The 23,329-nt window shown below is 43.0% G+C and overlaps 1 long non-coding RNA gene across 1 annotated transcript in view; it reads right to left on the minus strand.

Moving 5' to 3' along the window:
- LOC125150100 (uncharacterized) overlaps positions 1–23,329 on the minus strand; it is a 215,011-nt gene that overhangs the window by 154,365 nt on the left and 37,317 nt on the right. The window lies entirely within an intron of this gene.

Consider the following 23,329-nt stretch of genomic DNA (forward strand, 5'->3'; position numbering starts at 1 on the left):
CCCATTGCATTTGTAGGCATTGCCTCAATGTTTGTCCAGCCCTCTAGTCACACTGCAGCCAGCTCTTCCTTATTTCTTAACACTTCCTGTGTTCATCCTAGGACAAGGGCTTTACACCATCCCCACCACCAAGAATAGATTCTGACTTTCTCAGCCTACACCCTATACTCTTTTGCCTGTAGGGACTCCTAGTCACAACAGAACCATCTCAACTGCACTGTTGGTGTTAGAATTATCTGGCACCCAGAGCTCTGTTTTGAAAAAAAATCCTTTTTGAATTCAACTATCTTTCTGTCTCTGTCTGGCATGGAGCCTGAAATACTGCCAAGCCTCAAATGAGAAAAAAAAAATGAGAATCAATTTTAATCAAAACAATGATTTGCCTCTGTAATACCTGCATTAATCAGGCTTTTTAATTTTTTATTTATTTATTTATTTATTTATTTGTTTAGTGCAAGGATTCTTATGAAGGTCTCTTTCAAAAGCCACCTTCTCTGGCTAAGAAGGGATAGAAATGGAACAGATGGGATAATGTTCAGTGCTGAGATTTTGTAGCAATGGGACAGGCTATTCAGGAAGTGAATGTCTTCTCTTTACAAGAAGGACCCAGAAGAGACTGAACAATCTGTTGCAGGTGTGTCAAAAGCCCCCAAAACATTGGCTTATCAAGGTTCTTCCAACCTTGAGACTGTCTTGCCACCATTCACGTACACCCTTCCTCAGGTCCCATCCTTCAGACTTAATAGCAGAGTAATTTCACCCTTTGACAAGGCTGTTGTTAACACTCCCCCCCCCCCCCCGCCGCATCCAACACACCCAGACAATAAAGTTATAGGAAGTCCATAAAATGGTATTCCTCACGAGGCCACTAATTTCCCAGAGTGTCCCCAAATCTCAGCCATAGTTACACTCCATAGTAATCTTTGAGATCATCATAGAAACTTGGGTTCGGAAATATTTAACTTTATAGATGGGAGAATCTGAGGCCCTGAGGATCACTTCTTAGTGTTATTTGTATCTGTCCCTCTATCCTATCTTGCTAGCCCCTGCCTTAATCATCTTTTAGATAGATAAATGCACGAAGCTACCACTGGAGACCCTACTACCAGCCTCTCTCACCTCCAATTCATCCCCTGCACAGCACTGGAATGATTGTTCTGGAATGCAAATGTGACCATGTTTTTCCTCTGCCTATAATTTTTCCATGGCTTATCACTGTCCACAGATACAAAAGTCTCGGTAAGCTTGGTTTACTGAGCCTTTGTGATATGTGCCTTCCCTTCCTCCCTGCTTTCTTCTCCATACAGCCTATGCTAGAGCTGTGCAAATCACAATTCGTTGGCCAAAGACAACATGCTACCTCATGCCTCCATGCTTTGTGCAAGTTATTCTCTCCTTTGAGAACAGTGCCACCTGACCCAAATCACTCCTACTCTACCCAGTAAAAAACCTCTTCTCTTAATGCCCAATTTCAAACATGACCTCCCCTTGAATACCTTCCCAGATCCACTAGAGCAGATTCAAACCCCTCCCCTTTTGCACTCCCCTAGAATCTGGTATACCCTCCAACTCAGCAACCATCACACTCATCTTCATTTTACCTGTCTTCTTCTCCCAGAGCCATGGGGGCTGAGTTAAATTCATCACTGTGCCCCAGGAACATGAAACAATGCATAGATCTTTTAGAAACGACTTGTCCAAGGTCACACAACTAGAAGAGGTCAAGTGTGAACCAGCTCCTAATAAACTAATTTCCTTGCTTGCTTTCTCTCAGTCCCTCAGACCTGATTTTTTTGTTGTACCTTTCCTCATTTTCCTTTCCATCCTTTTGTGAACACCCTAAAAAGAGCTGACCTGAAAACCCTGAATTTTTGCCTTTAAGCTTTACTGATTAGGTCATCCAAAGCAGCACAGCTAACATCCATGCTGCTCTCCCTGTCTCTCCATCTGGTTGTCAGCTATGATCCAAAACCAAACATATCTGGAGATTTTCCCATAGAGAGATTTCAAAGAATGAAATGATGATGAAAGTTTTTTTTTCCCAAAATACTTTCATATTCATTCTTGAACGCAACCTTCTTCACATCCACTCATCCCACTTCATTTTACAGATGAGCCAGCAATTCAGAGAGGATGGGGAAGTTGCCCAGAGTTGCACAGTTGGTCATAAGCAAGACTGCACATGGCTTCAGGGTCCGGCACCAGTCCACAAAGTTCTTGTCCATTCTCTAAGAATAGTGAATTCATTAATTTATTCTTTCATTCATTTGTTGAGTCCCTACCATAAACAGGGCACTATCCTAGGTACTGAGGAGACAGCAGTGACAAAACAAAGTCTCTGCCCTCATAAGGCTTCCATTCTAGTTCTTAGTCTTACTTTTTATGAATCCATTCTGAACCACAGGAAAGATTTAGTTTTCCAAGAAGCCAAGAGCACAATGAGTTTATAATCAGGAAACCAAAAGAGAATTTGACTCCAACTATTGTTTTAGGTCACACAATATACCTTGGTGCTTTATAAGTCAAGACTCTGATTCCCAAGGAGAATTTCTCCAAGGGAGATAGTTAGGAGGATGACCTAACTGGTTTGGCACAACTTTGGGATAAAAAGAGACAGAACCTGGCTGTACAACTCCACGTAGTAAAAGTCAAGGTATGCAATGTAAAAATAACCAAGACTCTTCTTCCTCCCAAGCCACACAGCCTGATTTAGGAATGCACTATATTTCAGCCCCAAAGAATCCAAATATGAATGGGTTACTGTGCAGGTGCTTATTCCCCTTGAATGTTTTAGTCCTTTTTATTCTCTGATTGTTTCAGCTCAGGCCAACCACTGAGGGGCAAGAGAACAGGGCTAGATTCAGTTGTAAGGAACCACACCAAGTCAGTCTTTGTAAACCAAAAGCTATGGTTGTACCAGGTTAAAGAAAATCTTATACTAGATGATGTAAAATACTGCTGAGTCCGTGTGTCAAAATGGGAAGTCCTTCCCTTTCCCAGGGCCTCAGTTTCTCTTGCTGAGACTAGGTGGATATCAGTCCAAGTGGGCTCTGTGGACTCTGATAAGTTAAATATTCCTGGACTCCACATTCACTTATTCAATAGGTATTTGTTATACACTGGCTATCACTTGTCGCTGTGACTGAGGCAGACCCAATCCTTACCTACACAGGCTGACTCTTACACATTTCTCTTCAAAACACACATTTCTCTCTTATGCATTTGTTCATTCTTCCTGTTCCTTAATGCATCAACTGTTTACTAGTCCCTTCTGTACAAAACCCCAGTGTACTGGGAATTCAAAACTGTCTTTTGACAGAGTCTTTTATGAGGCCTCCTTCCAAGATGCTCAGAGTAACAGGAGAATATATGCACACACCCAGCTCAACAGAACCAGGGTAAAAAGTGACAAGTGTATCACAAAGATACAATGAAAATGTCGTGAGAGACCATATCAGAGGAGAGCAACTTATGGTTCCACCATGATTTAGCAAACATCTACTTAGCCCAAACTCAGAAGTGCTAAGTGCTTTTATAAACATGGCCTGTTTGGGTCTTTACAAACAACTACATTGCTGTACCCAGGTTACTGATAAGGGCACTGAGGCTCAGAGAACTTGGGCTCTGCCCAAGACCAGAGAGCTACTAAGTGCTGGGATTCACACCCAGGTCTGTCTGCCTCCATCAACCCTGCTTTTTTGCCTGTGAAGCTTTCCATTTTACCACCAGGTGCTTAGTAGGGCCTATAGTTTGGGCATTACATTGATCTCTTACAGATAAGGAATGAAAAGGAAATTGTCTTCTAGTCTCATCAGTTCAGTATGAAAAAAAAAATGTGATTCTGACCTAGCCAATTTTTTTCACACTTGCAGGCATGGTTTTGGAGAGACAAAATTCAAATCAGATGAAGATAAGTTTGTGCCAAGCGGAGGGACAAGGACTCAGAGGGTCCAGGAAACTAATTCTCAGGGGTGCAAAAGGAAGAGAGGCTGGCTGGGTGCTTTGGGAGCAGGCCATGCACAGCTTTAATTAGATCTCACTGAAATTTGGCTGAAGACAAATCTCAAGTCCCTGAGGCCATATTGGGCAACAAGGAAGAGGGATGAATACAAGTCTGAATTAGGAATCCACCAGGGATAAATCACGAATTGACTCCAGTATCCTCAAGGCTGACTTGAATTCAGATGGTCCTCAAGGCACCAACCTCCAGGACAAGAAGAGATCTACTCATTAAGATGAAAACTTGGTTTATTTTAGTCTCAAAAGGTTAAAAGCATGCCACGGGGATGACTCTCACCTGAGAGTTTCTGAAGCTCATCCTTGGCTTGGAGTAACAGAGGGGTGAGCAGGGCCAAGGGAGCAAGAGCTCTGCCAAGTCAAGAATGCAAATCTTGACACTGCCCTTCTTCACTGCTCAAGCCCCACAGAGTCCTTCGTCTCTGTGCCTCGATTTCTTTGGTGAAAATAGAGGGGAAATAATATTGACCTCCTTCACATGGTTTTTACAAAATTAAGTGAAATTATGTATGCAAACTGACCTAGCAGATTGCCAACACCCCGTTAGCACTTAGTAAATCGTAGTTGACATTTAGCTAACTAGAGCAACTTGTACAAAGGGGGAGACTGAGCAACTATTAGATACTCAGGGAGCACTGGGTGCTGCGCAGACATTATTTTGTTTTATCCTCACTATGGTTCTTCTAAGGAGGTATTAACATCCTAATTTAGCATCCTGAGAAACTGAAGTTTAGGGAGGTTATGTTATGCCTAATCTTTTTTTTTTTCCAGTGTCAGTTTTATCATACATAATCTGGAGCCCAATTGCCTTGGATTCAACTCTTAGCTCCACTACCTTACCCTTTGTTACTTAATGTAACTGAAACTCAGTTTTCTCCTATAAACTGTAAACCTTTCTTCCCATAGTTGTGTTAAGAATGAATGAGATAGCATATGTAACATGACAATCCCCCAGTGACCATTCAGAAATGATGTTATCCTGGTGCTAAATTTGCATAGATATGAAGTGGTAGGGCTAGAATTTGAACCTATGTCCAAAGCCCAGGTTCTTTCCTCTAAATCACATGATGGGAAACAACCCCAGTGTGCAACTCTGTACACAATGATAGACTACATGACCTCCAAAGGTGGGGAATTTCCCAAAAGAATCTAGCTGCTCCAAAAGGCTTTCTAAACCTATCTCAGTGCTTCAAATTCCTACCGTTAGTTTCATTTCATTGAGGTCAAGCTCAGTTAAAAGCCAAATATTTCCCTTGAGAGATAAAGTAAGCACATTAGTTCTTACTAATGTGTTATGGACCTACATTTGCATTACATGGCTATCACCAGGCTGAAAGCAGGATATAGGAAGTAGAAACCCAAAGATGTACATTTCAACAAAATAGAAACATCGGGAAAAACCTATGATAAAGACTTCCACCAAGGGTTGAACAGACATGGAGGTAGGATCCTAGAGTGAGGCAGCACAGAGCAGGAGAGAGAATACCAGACTCCTCATGAAGAGACTTGGGTTATAACTGAAACCAATAAATAAGCTCTGGAGATATACTCTACAGCATAGTGCCTATAGCTAATGACACTGTGCTGTATACCTAAAATATGCTAAGAGGGTAGACCTTATGTTAAGTGTTCTTAACATTATTATTACAATGATGATTATACTTATAATAATAAAGGGGACGAAGGAAACTTTGGGAAGTGATGGACATTTTTATGGCCTTCATGGTAGTGGTGGTTTCACAGGTGTATGCTCAAGCCCTCACTCATTGAGCTGATACATGAATATGTACAGTTTTTTACATGTCAGTCATATCTCAATAAACCAGTTTTTAAAAGGAAAGAAAGAAACTTGGGTCAATAAAGTCTTTTACTCTAACCAACTGGGTGATCTTAGCTAAGTCTGTTCCCTCTTCCAGACCTTAGTTTCCTCCTCTGTAACAAAGGACTCAGATCAAATATTTCTATGCACTTTCCCGCTCTGGCAGTCTAAGCTGCTAGAGAGCAGCCAAGAGGTGGCTGAATGAGTTATGTCCTCCCTGGGGCATCTTGAGAAGCTCCAAGGAGAGAGCTGAGTTGGCCTGTAGAGACAAGTCTCCCTGAGCAAGCAGGGGCCTGAATCTCATTGCCTGACTGTAGATGCCAGGTTATCAATCCCCATCCCAAGGCCTGAGCTCACCCCATTTTCTGGACCACTTCTAAGACCAAAACTGAACTTAGAAGTATCCAAAACATTTTGGACTTGAATTATTCAATGACTTTGGATGAGAATAGAGGTCAAAGTGATTCCCCAAAGTCAAACATCCTCAACTTGATTTCATAGAGAATTTATAAAAAAACATCTTCTGTCAATGGCAGTCCTGGAAATGAACTTCAAATCTTCCCTTCATCCAGTGATTTCTGGCTTTACCAGATGGATGCCAATTCTAATTCTTCTGAAGCAGTAGTTCTCCACCTAGGCCAATTTTGTCCCCACAGGGGATATCTGGCAAAGTCTGGAGACATTTTTGGTTGTCCCAGTTGAGGTGAGAGGACCACTATTGGCATCAAGTGAGTAGAAAGAAGCAGGGAGGCTTCCAAACACCCACAATGCACAGGGTAATTCCCCACAACAAAGATTCATCTGGCCCCAAATGTCAATAATGCCACGATTGAGAAATCCTGCTCTAAAGCATACAAAAACTAATCTGGCTTTTCAAATTGCATAATCAGGGAGGCTCCTTAATAAATTCTCTTAAATGCCTAAGCTAAAAGTGATGTGCAGGTCATATGGCTCCTAGGTCTTTGGCTCTCTCCACCCAACATTTATATCACAAACAGCAACATAGGCTTCTTTGTCAGGTACAAAGATGGTCTCTTCTCTGCCTTAATGTCACAGATAAAGTTACCTTGAGTCACATTTCCACTGAATTGGATAATATTTCTATTGAATTCCTAGAGATTCAAGATGGAAAGAGGAGCCCCGGGGCCAGTTTCAGGACTGGTCATAGACTGTTCATATGTCAGTTTCTCTAACTCACTGCCTCAATTTCTTTACTGTTTCTCACTCCTACTCTAATTTATGCAACATGGTGGATCACTCATTTATGCTACAAATATATATTGTAACAAGGTCCACACTAGACACTGGAGATTGCAGAAAAGGGTGAACCTGCTACCCTAAAAAAAGTCACATTGCGGTGGGAGAGGCAGACCTGTTCACAGATGGTCACAGCCTTAGTGGGGAAGCCCCAGAAGGTGCTTGACTAGGGTTAGGAATGAGAGAAGACTTCCAGTGGAGAATGAGCCCTAATCCAAGGCTTTCTGGAGTTATCTAGACCAAAGCAAAAGTGGCAGTGTTCTAGACTAGGTGAAAACATATTCAGATGGCTAAGAGAAGGGAGAGCATGGTGAGTGCCTTCCAGAAGTTCTAAGTGGTTCAGTATGGCCGAAAGAGAAAAATAAGAGAAGAGAGGCCCAAGGTGAGAATGAAGAGAAGATGGAGCCCAGATAAGAAATGCTCCATTGCCGGTTAAGGAACTGGGCTTTCTCCGGGAAACAAGGAGGTAGAGACCTGGTCAGATGCACAGCTGGCAAGGATCATTCTGGCTGCACTGTCTAGATGGATTGTGAAGGCAAGAGTGGAAGCAGAGAGCATCTTTCAGCATCCAGGGGAGAAGTATGGTGGCCTGGCCCAGGGAAAGATAGAAAGGAGAAGAAATATAAGCAAATGCATGGCAAGTGTAATGTATGGTGCCTGGTTACTGCTTAGCCACAGGAAGTGAGAAGGTAGAAGAAGTCAGGAATGACTCCCAAAGACCTGGCTTAGGAGACTGGGGTCACTGAGAAAAGGGACACAATTTGGAGCATATTGGGGGCAACATGACTGTTTTCATTCTGGTTATATTGACCATGGATTTTCCTACAAACCACTCTCTCTGCTGGTCTTAACCTTATTAGAAAGTCGTAGACACCCAGGACAGGGTGGGACAGGGATGAGGTGATACGATACACTATGGCATGAGGTTTTCATATGCCCCAGGAGCACTAAGGCTATGGGGAAGGAATGAAAAAAATGTCAACAGTGTTCTTGACTGTTGTCCAGTGCATTATTTGGCTGGAGAAGGACCAGGTATACTAGGTATCTCTCTGCCTCATTTTGTCCTCTAACAATTTACAAGGTTCATCTTTACCCTCAATTTAATAATGCGGAAATGATGGTCAAGAGGAGATGGTGACCAGTTCATCAATGTAGAGTTAATATTCCATACAGGCTCACCTGTTTCCAAGTCCTGCATTCTTATTGAATAAACCATATTGCTTACTCTTCAATAGATCACTCTTGTATGTATAAACTTTTAAAGTGGTGAAACATCACAGGGTCTGATGGTGGGAAAACATGGGTTCGAATCCCAGCTCCATCATTTCTTAGTAGCTCAAAAGCCTCATTTGCAAAGCAGAAGGTATTAATAACCATTTCAACAAGGATATCAGGAGGACTCAATAAGATTCGGACATGGAACTCTCTTAGCACTGTGGCTGGCATTATTTTTTTTTTCAATATATGAAATTTATTGTCAAATTGGTTTCCATACAACACCCAGTGCTCATCCCAAAAGGTGCCCTCCTCAATACCCATCACCCACCCTCCCCTCCCTCCCACCCCCATCAACCCTCAGTTTGTTCTCAGTTTTTAACAGTCTCTTATGCTTTGGCTCTCTCCCTCTCTAACCTCTTTTTTTTTTCCTTCCCCTCCCCCATGGGTTTCTGTTAAGTTTCTCAGGATCCACATAAGAGTGAAAACATATGGTATCTGTCTTTCTCTGTATGGCTTATTTCAGTTAGCATCACACTCTCCAGTTCCATCCACGTTGCTACAAAGGGACATATTTCGTTCTTTCTCATTGCCATGTAGTACTCCATTGTGTATATAAACCATAATTTCTTTACCCATTCATCAGTTGATGGACATTTAGGCTCTTTCCATAATTTGGCTATTGTTGAGAGTGTGAGCAGCATTATTATGTTTAAGCACTCTTAAGTCAAAGGTTCTCAGCTAGGGCAATTTTGCTGCCCCACCCCCAGGACATCTGGCAATGTCTGTAAGCATTTTAGGTTGTCCAAACTTGGGGGAGAGGTGCTGCTAGCATCTAGTGGGTACAGGTCAGGGCTACTCCTACACATTCTACAAGGCACAGGATAAGGAAGAATTACTTGCCTATAATGCCAATAATGCTAAGGTTGAGAAATCCTGCTGTAATGTAATACAAATTGTCTAAACTGGGGTAGGATGAAATACATTAGATTTTAAATGATGGAATCTAATTTATGCACCTCACAGAAGAAAAAATGGAAACCGGAAGGGGAATGGAACTAAAGTCCTGAAGAGGGATTGGATAGAGAAGCAGAAGGCACTGGAGATCGAGAGCTGTGTATCTAGAAGCTTCACTATGAGAATGCTTTCATACCTTTCCTTCCATCCCATTTTGGGAGCGTGTCTGGGACAATTGCTTTCTGACCTCTTCAAAAGAAGAAAGGGTGGTCTAGTGAGGCCTTGGTTGAGAGTATCCTGGCTCAGTCAACCTGGTGGCCACACCCCAATCCAGCAGTGTCTGGCCCAATTAAAGGGAGAAAAAGTGCCCAGCACTTTGTGAGCCTTAGGTCATTTACTCGGCACAACACATGGTCCTTATTGTTATCATCTCGTTATGGCTGAGGAAGACACGGAGGCTTAAGGAGGCAACCTGGTTTGGCCAAGGATACACAACTGAGGGATGCTATGGGGACTGACAGCTGGGCAGTGAGGCTCCCAGGTCCACACTGACACATCTCTCAAACTGTCACCAGTGAGACCCCAGCCTAGGCCTCCACATCCACGATCTCCTCTATATTTATGGGAAGCAGAACTAGCTTCTTCCAAATACATGATTTGAGTGTCACTAAAATCACTCACTCAACCAGAATCACCAGAAAGCACATCTCACTGGAATAGCCTCCTCTTTTGATACCCAGACAAGATCCATGGGTGTGGATGGGTTCTCAGACTACTTTGTTTTTTTATTGGGGATCAGAGAGGGGGTGAAAAGAGCCTAAGATCACACAGCAAGGTTGTGGCTGGTCTCCTGACTTCTGCCTATTTCACATTTGGAAACAGAAAAGCAAAAGGAAAAACACCAACTCTGGATGTTGCCTTCTCAGGAGTGGGCAGAGGCCTAACCTCTGGGCAGTTTCCTTCTGAGACAAAGACATTTGCATGAAGTGATTCCCCAAAAGACCTTGGAAAACAAATTTTCTTGTCTCCTTCCTCTGCCAGCTGAAGCAAATGAGACTTTGGATTGTTAAAATAGCAACTTAAAAGGGGTAAGTAAAACTGCAGAATGAAAAAGAAAAAGCTTGCAGATTCCAAGCCCAAACATCAGTTTCAATTCTGCAAATTTTCAAACCAGAACCTAAAGATCCACTTTCCTTTTTAAAGAAGGAAAGGGACACTTACTGGTTCCCCAATGTCCCTTTCATAGCGGCCATCTCTCAATGAGAATGATGCTCATTCATTTATTTATCCATAGTTCCCTTTATCCCCAAAGACATTTTGAGGCAACAAACAAAAATACAACAATATGGGAGGGTCGGGGGAGGAAGGGATCAAAGTCATGGGCATATGAGAGTCAAATAGGAAGATGACCCAGGGAACGTCAGTAAGCAGCAATGAACAGTTATAATGAGCTTCCTAGTAGCCAAGCCAAAAATGAAAATCAATCCATTACCAGACTCACAATGCCCAAGAGAAAAATGATATTAGTTGTTCAGGAGAAAAAAAAAAACAGATTTTTCCTAACATGATGAAAAAATAAAGTTTTATTGTTTCAGACTCTGAAATTTGGGGAGGCTGTCTGGTGCAGCAACCAGCATTAATTACTGACAAATCCCCATCCCTCCACCACCACCCCCAGCCACCCATGACCCTTTTCAAGCATTCAGTTAAGTGTTGAATGAAGGAATGAGCACCACTTCCGTATCGGGCTCTATGATTCCCAGGTGATGTCCTGTAATCTTCCTATTAGTTTGGGATGTCACACCATTTATTCCTTAGACACGTTTCTCGACCTTGGTCATACTGACATTTGAGACCGGACAATTCTTACAGGGAGCTGTCCTGTGCATTGTAGGATGTGTAGCAACCTCTCTGGCCTCTACCCACAAGATGCCTAATTAGCACCACCAACCCCGGTTGTGACAACCAAAACTGCCTCCAGCTGTTGCCAAGTGTCCCCCAGTTTGAGAATCACTACCTTAGACCCTATGATCTACAAGGACAAATTCCATATCCCTCTCTCCCAGCAATCCCTACCCCCCAACACACACACACAACACACATCCAAGAGACAGTGGAGAAATAGGGACAGGGGTAGCCTCAGTCAACACACCTGCTTAGAAAGAAGGGGCACACTCAGGATCTGTGTGGCAGAAGTCTGTGAAGGCAGACTTCAGGAAGGCTCCTGCTCTGGGTGAGGGACAGTGAGTCTCCTCTCAGGGCAGGTCATGCTTGTCCATTGTTATGACCCCTGCATCCACTCTTTTGGAGCCATGACCTTCCTTGGACATATATAAAGTGCGTGTTTGATATTATGCACTTCCCTTGGGAATAGTTTCCTTAGTCTACTTTCTATTCATGGAACGTTGGTATGCCAAGAGTTGTTTTGAGCCTCAAAGATTTCCTAGACCAGACTCATGGTGTCTTTGACATTGTATTTCACTCAATAATATAACAGGTTTCTAATCTATTTGTAGTGACTATGGCCAAAATTCTTTTTAAGATATAGTTCTTAGGGTTGCCTGGGTGGCTCAGTCAGTTAAGCGTCCAGCTTTGGATCAGGTCATGATTCTCATGGTTCATGAGTTTGAGCCCCATGTCGGGCTCTGTGCTGTCAGCCCAGAGCCTGGATCCTGCTTCAGATTCTGTGTCTCCCTCTTTCTGCACCTCCTCTCTCGCTCTCTCTCAAAAATAAACATTAAAAAAAAGATTTAAAACTTTTAAAAAATTTAGTTCTTAAATATTTTCCTTGATTTTTCACCTCTTTACTTTTCGCTCTCTTAAGCTAATGACACCTACCGAGAGACTATATGGAAAAATCAGTGAAGAGGCTGCTTTTATCATCTGATCTGTACCCTGAGTCATTTTTCCAACTGATAGGGTCTACTAGGCTTTTGCCACTTAAATCCTTTGTGAATCCTATCCCTTATTGTGTGGTCTTTAAAACAGTATGCTATTTCAAATTCAAAGCCTCACATCTATGGACTATCTCTATTCTTCTTCATGCCTGCTTACCATCCACCTAACAATTTCCTGAGCTCATCTCACTCCTGTAATGCCTTGCCAGATGCAGTCATGCTATTTGAATACACCATTCTCCTATTTTCCCACCTCTTGCCAGTGGGATGGTGAGTTCCATCAGGACAGGGTATACCTTTCAAGCCGTCCCAGGCAGACTTTGCAAATATCTTGCCACTGCATGCCCCGGCCTCCATCTTTTCAGTGCCAGGTTTAGTTTCCCATTACTTGTTCCCTGATCACTCAACTAACATCATATGTTTGATGTTTTGGTTTGGAGTACTTCTTGTCCTGATATCTGCATCAAAATAACTAACAGCAGCTACCAAAACCGACAAATCCTAAAATTTCAGTAGATCAACACCATCAAGGTTTATTTCTCGCTTATTCAAGTCCAATGAAAATAGCCTTCCCTTTTCCCTTTTGGAGCTACAGAAGAGCTGATTGCTTCTAGATCTCAAGCAATAGAAGACATGATTTTTAAAAGGCATTGGGGGATAAAGACCCAGTAAAACCCTGGTTGAAAGATCAAATTGAAAATGTGTTTCCTCTCCCTCTCTCTCTTTTGTGGCATTTGCAAACTTGGTGAACACATGTTTTATGTGGTGTAGCTGTGAGATGGAGAAGGACCATTCGTGGGTACAATTACCTGGTGCCCCCAGGAGCATCACCTCCCTCAACTTCCTTTCCAGTACTGACTCTCAAACATCCAAAGGTGTATCAATAAACTTGGGAGCCTCCACAAACAAGGGACTAGCTTAGTGAGAGAACTGGAGACAGCAGTGTGTGAGAAACCAGTTCTGGGAGACTGTGTCACTGTTCACAAATATTTGCCACCCCTTCTTGGGTATAGAGTTCCCTTCCCCACCTCTTGGACATAAGGCTCTGGCCAGTGCAACATGACTGAAGGTGACACATGTTACTTCTGGTGGAATCTTCCAAGACCAGTGCATGGAGATTCGCACTCTCTTTCTTCAACCACCATGATCAACCATGTTTTACACACAGGCTGCTTGCTCAGCCTGGGTCCCGGGGTGAATGGAAATCAGAGTAGTGGTCCCAAACTGCAGTAAATATACAGAGTGAGTGAGTGACAAGGAGTCTGTCTTTGGCCAAAATCTACTCAGGCTTCTGTGAATTCTCTTCTCAAGTAGGCTCAGCAACCTTTAGTGTTCTTTTCTACACTATCCCATCTTAGTAAGGAACCTGCCAAGTCAGTGTAACCAGAATCCTTCACTCTCCATATCTGATCACTCTTGACATCCAGTCAGGCTCTTCATCCTCCAACATCTCCCAGGTCACATCTGCTCACCCTGGCCTGTCTTCTGTAAGAATCCTGTTGGTTCAGTCTAGCCAGAATCCCCTTTATTCCTGATATTTCTTCTTGGTAATTTTCCATCCACTGATCCCCACCCTACTCCTTAGCTATAGATTTTTCCACTTGCCCATGTTGTCCTCAGAGCCAATGTAATGTCTGTGAGGCCCCACCAAAGTGGTCCCTACATCCACAGACTGAATAAAGTCTGCCTTCCTGTTCTTTAGCAAGTGTCCTGAATAATTTTCCCTTGAACAGTTAGAATATTATTTTTTTTCCCCTAATGTAAGAACTAAACTTTGGTTCCTGAGAGCCCCTGAGATCCTGGGATCATCTGTTACTGGGAAAGAACTTAGCCTGTGTTGCCACTAATACCAGTGAAGGAACCACAGATGATTGCGAAGAAGAGAGAACACGGTGGGAACACAGTCATTGTCATCAACCACCCGAAGCCCTGAGTAGAAAAGCAGCACTAGATTTGCTCATGTGTCACTCCCAAACCGGAAGTCACAGGGACGTAGCTCAGCCCAAGGAAGAATGTTATGAGGGTCTGTATTGAGCAGTTGGTCATTGGATGTAACTGCAGAGGTGCAAGTGGGGGTCTGAGAGGGGAGAGGATGGGATGATGGCTGAGATGCTGTGATTACAGAGAAAGTCCACATTGTAGGTGAACTTTCACCCCAGGATTTCCATCTGTTAGGAAAACACAGAAACTTAGGACCTGCCAGCACCTCAGCCAAGCCAAAGAACAAATCTTCCCAAGGAGGCCCACAGGGCCCATATGTAGTTCTTCTCAGGGGTTTCACATATATTTTCTCCATTAGACACAGCCATCCATTGGGTGTTTGTGTCATTGCCCTCCTTCCTCTCTCTGTGTCTCTGATTTTCTCTCACTGTCCTGGTTTCCATGAGCCCCTGGATCTCCAGGATGTTCTCTCTCTGTATTTCTGTGTCTTTGTGTTTTTCCTTTATCTTTGTGTATTTCTGCCTCCATTTCTGTCTCTGTGTGTCTATATATCTCTTTTCCCCTTTCCCAGCCTCCTCTCTTTCCCTCCTCTGCATGCATTGCCTCCATCAAGGTACCCCTCAGATGTTTTTTTTATGACAAACAGCCCCCTTGAAACCAGTCCTCACCATAGCTGGTACTAAAAGCATCTACCTGCTCAGCCATATCTTTAGTCTCTGATTCTTTATTACCACTCCCTTCTCATCTCTACAGTGGAGCTCCTCCCCTAACCAGACATTACTCATCTCCAGCCTCAAGGTCTCCAGCTGAAACTTTGTGCTCAACTTCTTCCTTCTAAATTCCAAAATCTTCATCTCTGGCCCTGGTTCCGGGACAGTGCCTTGCCCTCCTTCTCTGTCTGAGCCCTCTGTCTAGCTCCATAAACATTCCCCATAAACATTCATGACAAGGGTGTGTCCACTATGAACTTTATTCGGTGCAAAGGGTGGAAGTTTAAAGACTCCAAATAGAATGTCCCTGGCCAAGGACACCCACCCTGGCCTCAGGAGCTGCCCAGCCCTCTGCCTCTCCCTCATTCCTGCTCCTCCCAAACCAAGTCCTCTGGATGCTTTTGAGGCCTCCTGCCTCATGGCTTGGCTCTTGCCCTGACCTCTACTGGCCACACCCTCTATGCATGGCAGCATGACAGGATGGCAGAGAAAACGAGTACAGGCTCAGGAATGTGGGAGTCTGGGTTCAACTTCAGATCCAGCTCTACTACTCACTTTTTTGGGTAGTTTGTGTCACCCCCCCCCCCCCACCACCAGATGTCTATTTCTTACTCTTAGGAATTGGAGTCATAAATGCCTACCTGCCACAGTTACGTAAGAATCAAGTAAGAGCATGTATAGAAAGCTCCTGATGCAGAGCTGGAATAAAGATGGTGACCATGTAACATTTATTCCATTCTCTCTTCATTCAGACCCCAGGCCCCTCCTCGTCTTCCAGGCTGACCTGCAGCTAATAGGCACAGGGACAGCAATACTGATCACTTGCCCCCAGTCTACTCTGATAGGTCAACAGACATGCCATTGGTTGCTGTTTACTTTGAATATCCCCACCCCTCCACCACCATCCTTCCCACTCTCCCCCTCCCTACTCCATCCATGAAGCCCACTCAGACCCCAAATATAAGCACCCCCTCGTCTCTGGGCTCACCACCCCCGCCAACAGTGATAATCTGTCTCCACTTTGAGTCTCACTCACTGGGCACTGACAACAAGGTGTAAAGCATAGTTCTGCCCCAAACATTTATTTAGCATCTGCTCTATGCCCTGAATTTGAGAGATCTGGCAATGAAAACAACATAGTCTCCACACTTGAGGTGTTCACAGGATAGTGGGCGGGAGAGCTATACAAATAAATCACGACAATGCAATGTGATAAGACTTCAGTAATTGAGGTGTGGGCTGGACATACTGAGAGGAGAGAGCTCTACATTTGCCTGGGGCTGCTACTTCATAGCTTAGCCCTCTACTTTATTTTAAGAACCACTTGACTCAATTCAGCACTAAGAGCCAATAGTGTTTATGTTGAGAGGTATTGACTACAACCATGGACAAAATAATAGAGGTCTTCAATCTCTGATCTGGGTCACATCTGTATCTCCAGTTTCTGGTTGAGTCTGGGCCAGAGTAGGTACCTGAGGAATGAGGGGATGCCCACACTCACACCCAGGCCTCCCAACCTAGCAGCATTCTTGGTTGAAACTGAGTAATAATGTGAAGGCCAGAGAAGGGAGACAGAGGAAAAAGAAACAGCCTGGTTGTTTGGCCAAACTTCTCGGGCTCCATTTTGCTTGCTCTGAACCGGCAAGCACTGGCTGGTTACTGCCTGGTATACCTTTCTGCTTTTGCACTCCCTTGTTTCACTCCTGGACCTTGGCTAACCCTCTGTCCTTCTGAGCACTCTTTTCCAAGCTGCAGTGTGCCATTTACCCAGAGACAGGCCTCTCCCTATATTCTTACCATAACCAAAAGATCAACAAGTATACAAACATAACTCCAGGGCCTTTTTAAGGGAACGCTTTATGAGCTCTAACAGTGGGGCCTGGTTCAAGACCTTATTTGTGTGGCAACAACAGCTGCCTGGACCAGAATCAAGAACTAAGAAAAAAATAAATAAAAACTTCCTTCTGTGAAGCCAAAACAGATACCAAGGAATCTATGTACTAACACTCACCCACATGATTCACGAGAACGTTTTGTCAGGACCACACAAAGCCCCCGCTGACTCTTATTTCTTGTCTGGTTTCATATCTCAGAAGGTCAGAACTGGAACTGTCATAATCCCTGAATTCTGTCACACTGTCATTGTGTCCCATGCTTGGACTGCTTTTTATTTATTCGGTTGGTTATAACATTATAAGTATTATAAGTATATAACATTATAAGTATGGATCCATGACATAAAATGAAAGCCAGGATCTTGAGGGGTATCATACAACACCCCTCGAAACCCCTCACAACCACTCCTAAACTGCCCAGGGTATCCATCATCCTGAGTCCGGTGTTTATCATTGCTTTACTCCCCTTTGTAATTAGTTGTATCTATGTATTTGTGTGTGTGCACATGCAAAGGCACATGCATGCATGACTTTTAACTTTGTATAAACTTTGCTGTATATAACTCTTTTCCACTTTATACTATTTTGCTAAGACTCATCCTTTTTGAGGCATGTTGTATTTTTCCTTCATTTGGACGACTGCACAATGCTGACTTTATTCACCACCTTCCCTGGCAAAAGGAATCTGGTGTGCATGAAGGGCATCTGATGTAGGAGCCATGTTGCTCTTTGTGATGCAATGGCTGCAGAGGACCCAGACTCAAACTTAGTGATGTTCACAGTAGAAACCGGAATTCTCCAGACAAGGTTAAATCTGCTTTCACACCCCACTAAATAATGCGGATGATGTTGTTGTTTTGGGGAAATACCCAATCCTGGCAGAGATGGAGTGATAGGTGGTCCCACCTCTACAGAGACAAAGCTTCAACTGTGTTCTTATCCTCTGTCCTAGAAATGCTCCTCCCAGGACTCCATGCAAGACCCAAAATACAACAACAACAACAACAACAACAAAAGAACTATGTTTTATTTATAAATTAATAAGAAACAATCCAAATGCACTTGAAGTGGGAGTTGTTCAAATGAACTATAGTACTTCCATTTGAGAGAAGGTCTATGCAGCCCTGAACAATTTTCTTTCTGGAATGCTGCTATTCAGTGAGATGCACAAAAATCAAAATATAAAGTAATGTCTTGCTTAAAAGCTAGAAAGAAAAGAAAGAAAAGCATAAAAAAATTAATTTGGAAAAAAAATCCTCTTGTTAAAGGTCCAGTTTCGAGACAGTTTAGACCAGGGGTCAGAAAACTACTGCCCACAGTCTAAATCCAGCCAGCCCTGCTTTCGTATGGCCTGCACACTAAGAATGGTTTCCTATTTTGGGGCACCTGGGTGGCTCAGTCAGTTGAGCATCCAACCTTGCCTCAGGTCATGATCTCACAGTTCAGGCTCTGTGCTGACAGCTCAGAGCCTGGAGCCTGCTTCAGATTCTGTCTCCCTCTCTCTGACCCTCCCCCACTCATTCTCTCTCTCTCTCTCTCTCTCTCTCTCTCTCTGTCAAGAATAAATAAACATTAAAAGGAAAAAAAAAGAATGGTTTCCTATTTTCAAATGGTTGTATAAACATCTATATGATATAAACATCTATATGATAACTCCAGTTTTGCTCCTCCTTTCATAAATTCTAAAATAATCACCATCTGACCCTTTAGAGAAAAGGTCTGCCAACCCCCAGTTTAGGGAGTGTGGATAATTGTTTTCCTCCCTTTTTTCTCTTTTGTTCCTAGAGCCAAAATATGTTACTTTTATAATCAGAAAAAAAAACTGTTTTATAGCTGTAAATTATATTAGAAAGGTTTCCATTCAAAACAGTTGCATTTTTTTTAGGTTGTCCCTTAGAAGGCTGTGTGTCAGTCACTGAAAATTTCTTTCATCAAAGAGCTCATCTCCCAAGAGAACCAGAAAGGGGAGGCCATGCCACCATCGACACCATGGGTGTTGCATAAGTCAAAACACGCTTACATGACAAGAAGTAATCCCCCCCAAAAATAACCATTTTTCCCAATTTGGGAAGCAACAGGGAAAACGTCTGCCTCCCCATCCAGCTGCCCATGCTAATTATTCACTGCACATCCTGGTAAAATTGCTATGGCTCGGTCTGGAAAGAGGGTTACTCTACAAACAAGGGTGGAGGGAACAACCAGTGACAAAGAGAAGAGGCAGAGAAGCATAGAAACCTTAAAACAACACCAGAAGCATCCTCGGCAATCACGAAGTTCAGCTCCGTGGTCCCATCCCATTTCACAGATGGGAAGAATGAAGCATGAAGCTAGAAATGATTTATAGTCATTTTCATCTCAGTGAGACCAAGAGCTGTAAAAGACACCAGCTCTAACAATCTCTCTAGTAACTGAATTTCCTTTAAAGTATCCCCAATAAGTGGTTGTTCAGGTCCCGTGTGCACTCATGGGACAGACAGCTCCCACCTTTAGAAACATGTGTGATTAGTCATGGAATAGCATTGATATAGTCATTAAGTTGAGTTGAAATATCCCTCTCAGTATCTTCTGCTCATTGGCCTATTTCAACTCGGCATGCTGCACAGTCCAAATATAATGCACCTGGTAACAAAAGCTGAATTGGAAGGGCGTGTGTGTGTGTGTGTGTGTGTATGTGTGTGTGTGTTGTCCTTACCTATCCCACTCAGCATGAGTGTACTGGGCTACAGAAATGTTTCTGTTTGATTATAGGACACTGTTTCAAACCCCACTGAGAATGTTATGTAATATAAGGCATGTGGAGGGTATTATTCAGGTGAACCATATGAAATTATTATTATTGTAGGTCAAAGCTGTCAGATAATGGTGATTTCATATCGCTAAACTTAATGCTTTTCCAAAACCTGGCACCAAAGATTTTAAATTAAGAAATTAAGGACCTGTAATCAAGAGGAATCTCCAATATAGAGTAATATGTGAGAGTTGCTCTGTCAAGAAAGATTCTCAAATTAATTTTCCACACAAGCCTCTGACTGGGACCTCAGACTTATCATCCACTGCGTCCTCATAATTTCACCTTTGCTTGGTTGTCTAAAAGTCGCCTTAAATGGTGTACATCTTGATCTGAGCTCTCAAGCTTCCTTTCCTATCTCCACTAATAGCATCTCAATTCTTCCAATGCTCCAACCAAGAACCATGGACCCAGACTTTTCTCTTTCTCTCTCACCCTACATCCAACTGGATGAGAACTTATGTCCTCTCTACTTCAAAATATTTATGGAACCCATGATTTCTTGTTACCCTCTCTGTCACCACCTTTTCCAATCCACCAACTTGCTTCGCTTGGATTATTGCAATAGTTTCCAAACTGGTCTCCCTGATTCCACCCTTCCTTTGGGCTATTCTTGACACAGCAGCCAGGAAGATTTTTATGAAATGAAATCCTGCCACTCCTCTGCCCTACATATTCCAGAGCTTCCCCACCACACTGAATGAGAGCCAACTCCTACCCATGCTCAGAGCCCTGCATGGCCAGCCTCCTCTGATACTGCTCTGACCTCATTGCCCCTGGTCTCCTCCTCACTCACAACTCCAGTCTTCCTGGCCACACTGATGCTCCTGACACACAGCTTTTTCAAGGCCAGGAGCATGGGTTTTTCTTGCCACCCTACATTAAACTGTAACTAAAGTAACTGCCTATCTCCCTTTCTGTTTTTTTTTTTCCTAAAGCTCCAAGAGCATCTAATACGCTTAACTCATTTCTTGTATTTACTGGCCATCTCACTCCACTAGAACATAAGCTCCATGACAACAGGGATTGTTCTCTGTTCTTGTTACTGCTTTATTCCCAGTACCAAGAACACTATCTTGCATGTAGCTGGCACTCAAGTGCAATAGCTCATTATTTATCTAAAAGCGATTTACCTTCTGCCTTGGAATCCACTGAGAGAGAATCAAGAAGGAAATGATAAGTAATTTCAGCATCCAAAACAGATGTCTGTATAACCAAACAGGTTTCAGAAGGCAAATGAGTTCGACATTGTTAGCCGTCAGGGAAATGCAAAGTAAAACCACAGTGAGATATCGCCAGACACCTACAAGAATGGCTAAGAGGAGAAATAGTGATAACACCGAATGCTGAAGAGAGAATGCAGAGAAGGATGTTGGTTCTTTCACACATTGCTGGTGGGAAGCAAAATGATACCAACACTCTAGAAAAGAGGGTTCCTTACAAAATGAAACAAGTGCCTACCGTTATGACCCAGCAATTTCACTCTGGGCATTTATACCAGAAATGAAATTAAGCCATGTTCACACAAAAACCTGTATACCAATATTCATATCAGCTTTGTTAATAAATAAGTCAATCCTGGAAATAACCCAAAATTCCTTCAGTGGGTGACTGGCTAAACAAACCATGCTACATTCGTACCATGGAATACCACACAGCCATCAAAAGAAATGAACCATTGAGCATGCAATGATTTGGATGGACCTCAAGGAAATGGTGCTGAGCGGAAAAAAAAAAAGCCAATCTCAGAAGTATACAGACCACACAATTCCATTTATATAACATTTGTGAAAGAACATGATTACTGAGTTGGAGGGCAGAGGTTAAAAGAGGAGGGTAGTAGCAGAGGCTATACATTGTAGCATGGGGGATCCTAGAGAAGGAGCTTTTCTATGCCTTGACTGTGGTGACTGTCACACACATCTGCACATATGGCACACTACACAGAAACTAAATAAGTCTACACAAATGAATAAAAACACATATCTACACATAAAAAACTGGTAAAGTCTGAATATCAATGTCAATGTCAATTTCTTGGTAGTGATGTTATGCTCTCGTTATGCAAGATGTTGCCTTTGGGGAAAACTGAGTCCAGGGCATGCAGGATCTCTCTGTTTTGTTTCTTGCAACTACATGTAAATCTACATCTACAACCACCTCAAACAAATGTCCATAGGTCCAGGCCCTAACACTCTTATTCTCTTCTTATAGGACATTCCCTGGGCACAAACTGAGAATCCATTGAATCTTACTTTAAACAGAAGTATCACAAGCTTACTTACCAGGTTTTGTAGATAGCAAGGTACATTAAAATGAGGTGGGTCTGCTAGAGTTCTCAAGGTCACACAACTGAGGTTTAAAACCCACACCTCCAGATCCCCAGTCTGGTGTTTTTAATCTTCCTCATCTTTTGAGGCCTTTTGATCTTGTGGGTGAGAGTACATACTTCTTCCTGTGAACCCGTACATTTAACACTTTTAAGACCCTGGTTTGATTAAGCATACCAAGCTTCTAAAAAAGAAATACAAGAATAAGAACATATTTGTAAACTCTTTCAAGATGATCCAGTATTAAGGGTGATTGTGTGTTCAAAAGTTACAATGGCAAAGATCTAGGTTAGTCTCAAGGTGTCTTACCAGGTTTGTTAAGCCAAGAATAGGTAACCAAGAGACATAAAAATCATCCTTTGCTGGAATTCTTTGGAAATGTGTTAGATGTTTACTTCAATAGATGTCAGTTATGACCATTATTACATTAGGAGCTACAGTCGTAGGGAAGGGATGTGAGTAACTTGGCACCTGCCCTCCTACATCTGATGATTTAATGGGGACAATGGAAAAGTAGTCCGCCATAGTTTACTATGAAATATTCTATGATAAGAGAAGAACAGGAAGCTATAAAAACATAGATGAGCATCTCACCCAATCTCAGAGGCCACGGATGCAGAAAAGTTTTTAATACAAAGTGTGAAATAGGAGAGCATGGTGATACGATAGGACAGGATTGGAGGCCGTCACAGTGGAGGGACTAGCATGTGCAACAGTTCACTAATCCATAATGCGTTTGGGAGAACTGCAGCTTGGGAAAAGAGTAAGAGTTGAGGCTGGACACTGGTGAGGGGTGATGGTGGGCAGGGACCAGATCATGGAACGCCTTTGCAAGTAGCCCACAAGGATCACGATGTGAAATAGCACAAGTAGCAACTGAATGGAGGTGCTAGTCAGGCTAGTTTCCACCACTTGCCACAGGACATCCTTAAGCTTTCCTATTTCTATTACCCATCTTTCTGCAGAGTCCTCTGCTCTTCTCCAACATCATGTTCCCTAAGCTTCAAGGCCTAGTTCCTACACCAGCTCTTTCTCCAGGAAGCTTCCCCAACCCCTAACTGGAAGGATGGCCTTTTTCTGGGCACACTGGGTGTGGGTGTCTGTGTACGTGCACAATACAGCAGCGCGTGCAGTGTAGCGCAATGATTACGACACTCTGGAGCCAGCCTACCTGAGTCGAGATCCTATGCTTCCATTTCCTTATCTGTCAAGTGGTAATCATAACATTACTACGTCAAAAGGTTATCTCAGGATTGAATAATTCCATTGATACCTTTAACTCCCCTAGAACAGTGACAGGCACAAAGGAAATGTTTAATAAATGTTAGCCTTTATTACATGTTGTGGGCCCTCTACACACCCAACTGCGGGCAAGGCCTATCACTTGTGTTCAATCAACTTGGAACTAATCAGAGAAGAGAGAAGTCAATGTCCTCTTTTCGTGAGCAGTCACCTTTATGACCTCACACTCTTTGCTTAGACAACTGGTCTACTCAGGCAAGG

This window comes from Prionailurus viverrinus, chromosome D4, assembly GCF_022837055.1.
Source record: "Prionailurus viverrinus isolate Anna chromosome D4, UM_Priviv_1.0, whole genome shotgun sequence".
NCBI lineage: Eukaryota > Metazoa > Chordata > Mammalia > Carnivora > Felidae > Prionailurus > Prionailurus viverrinus.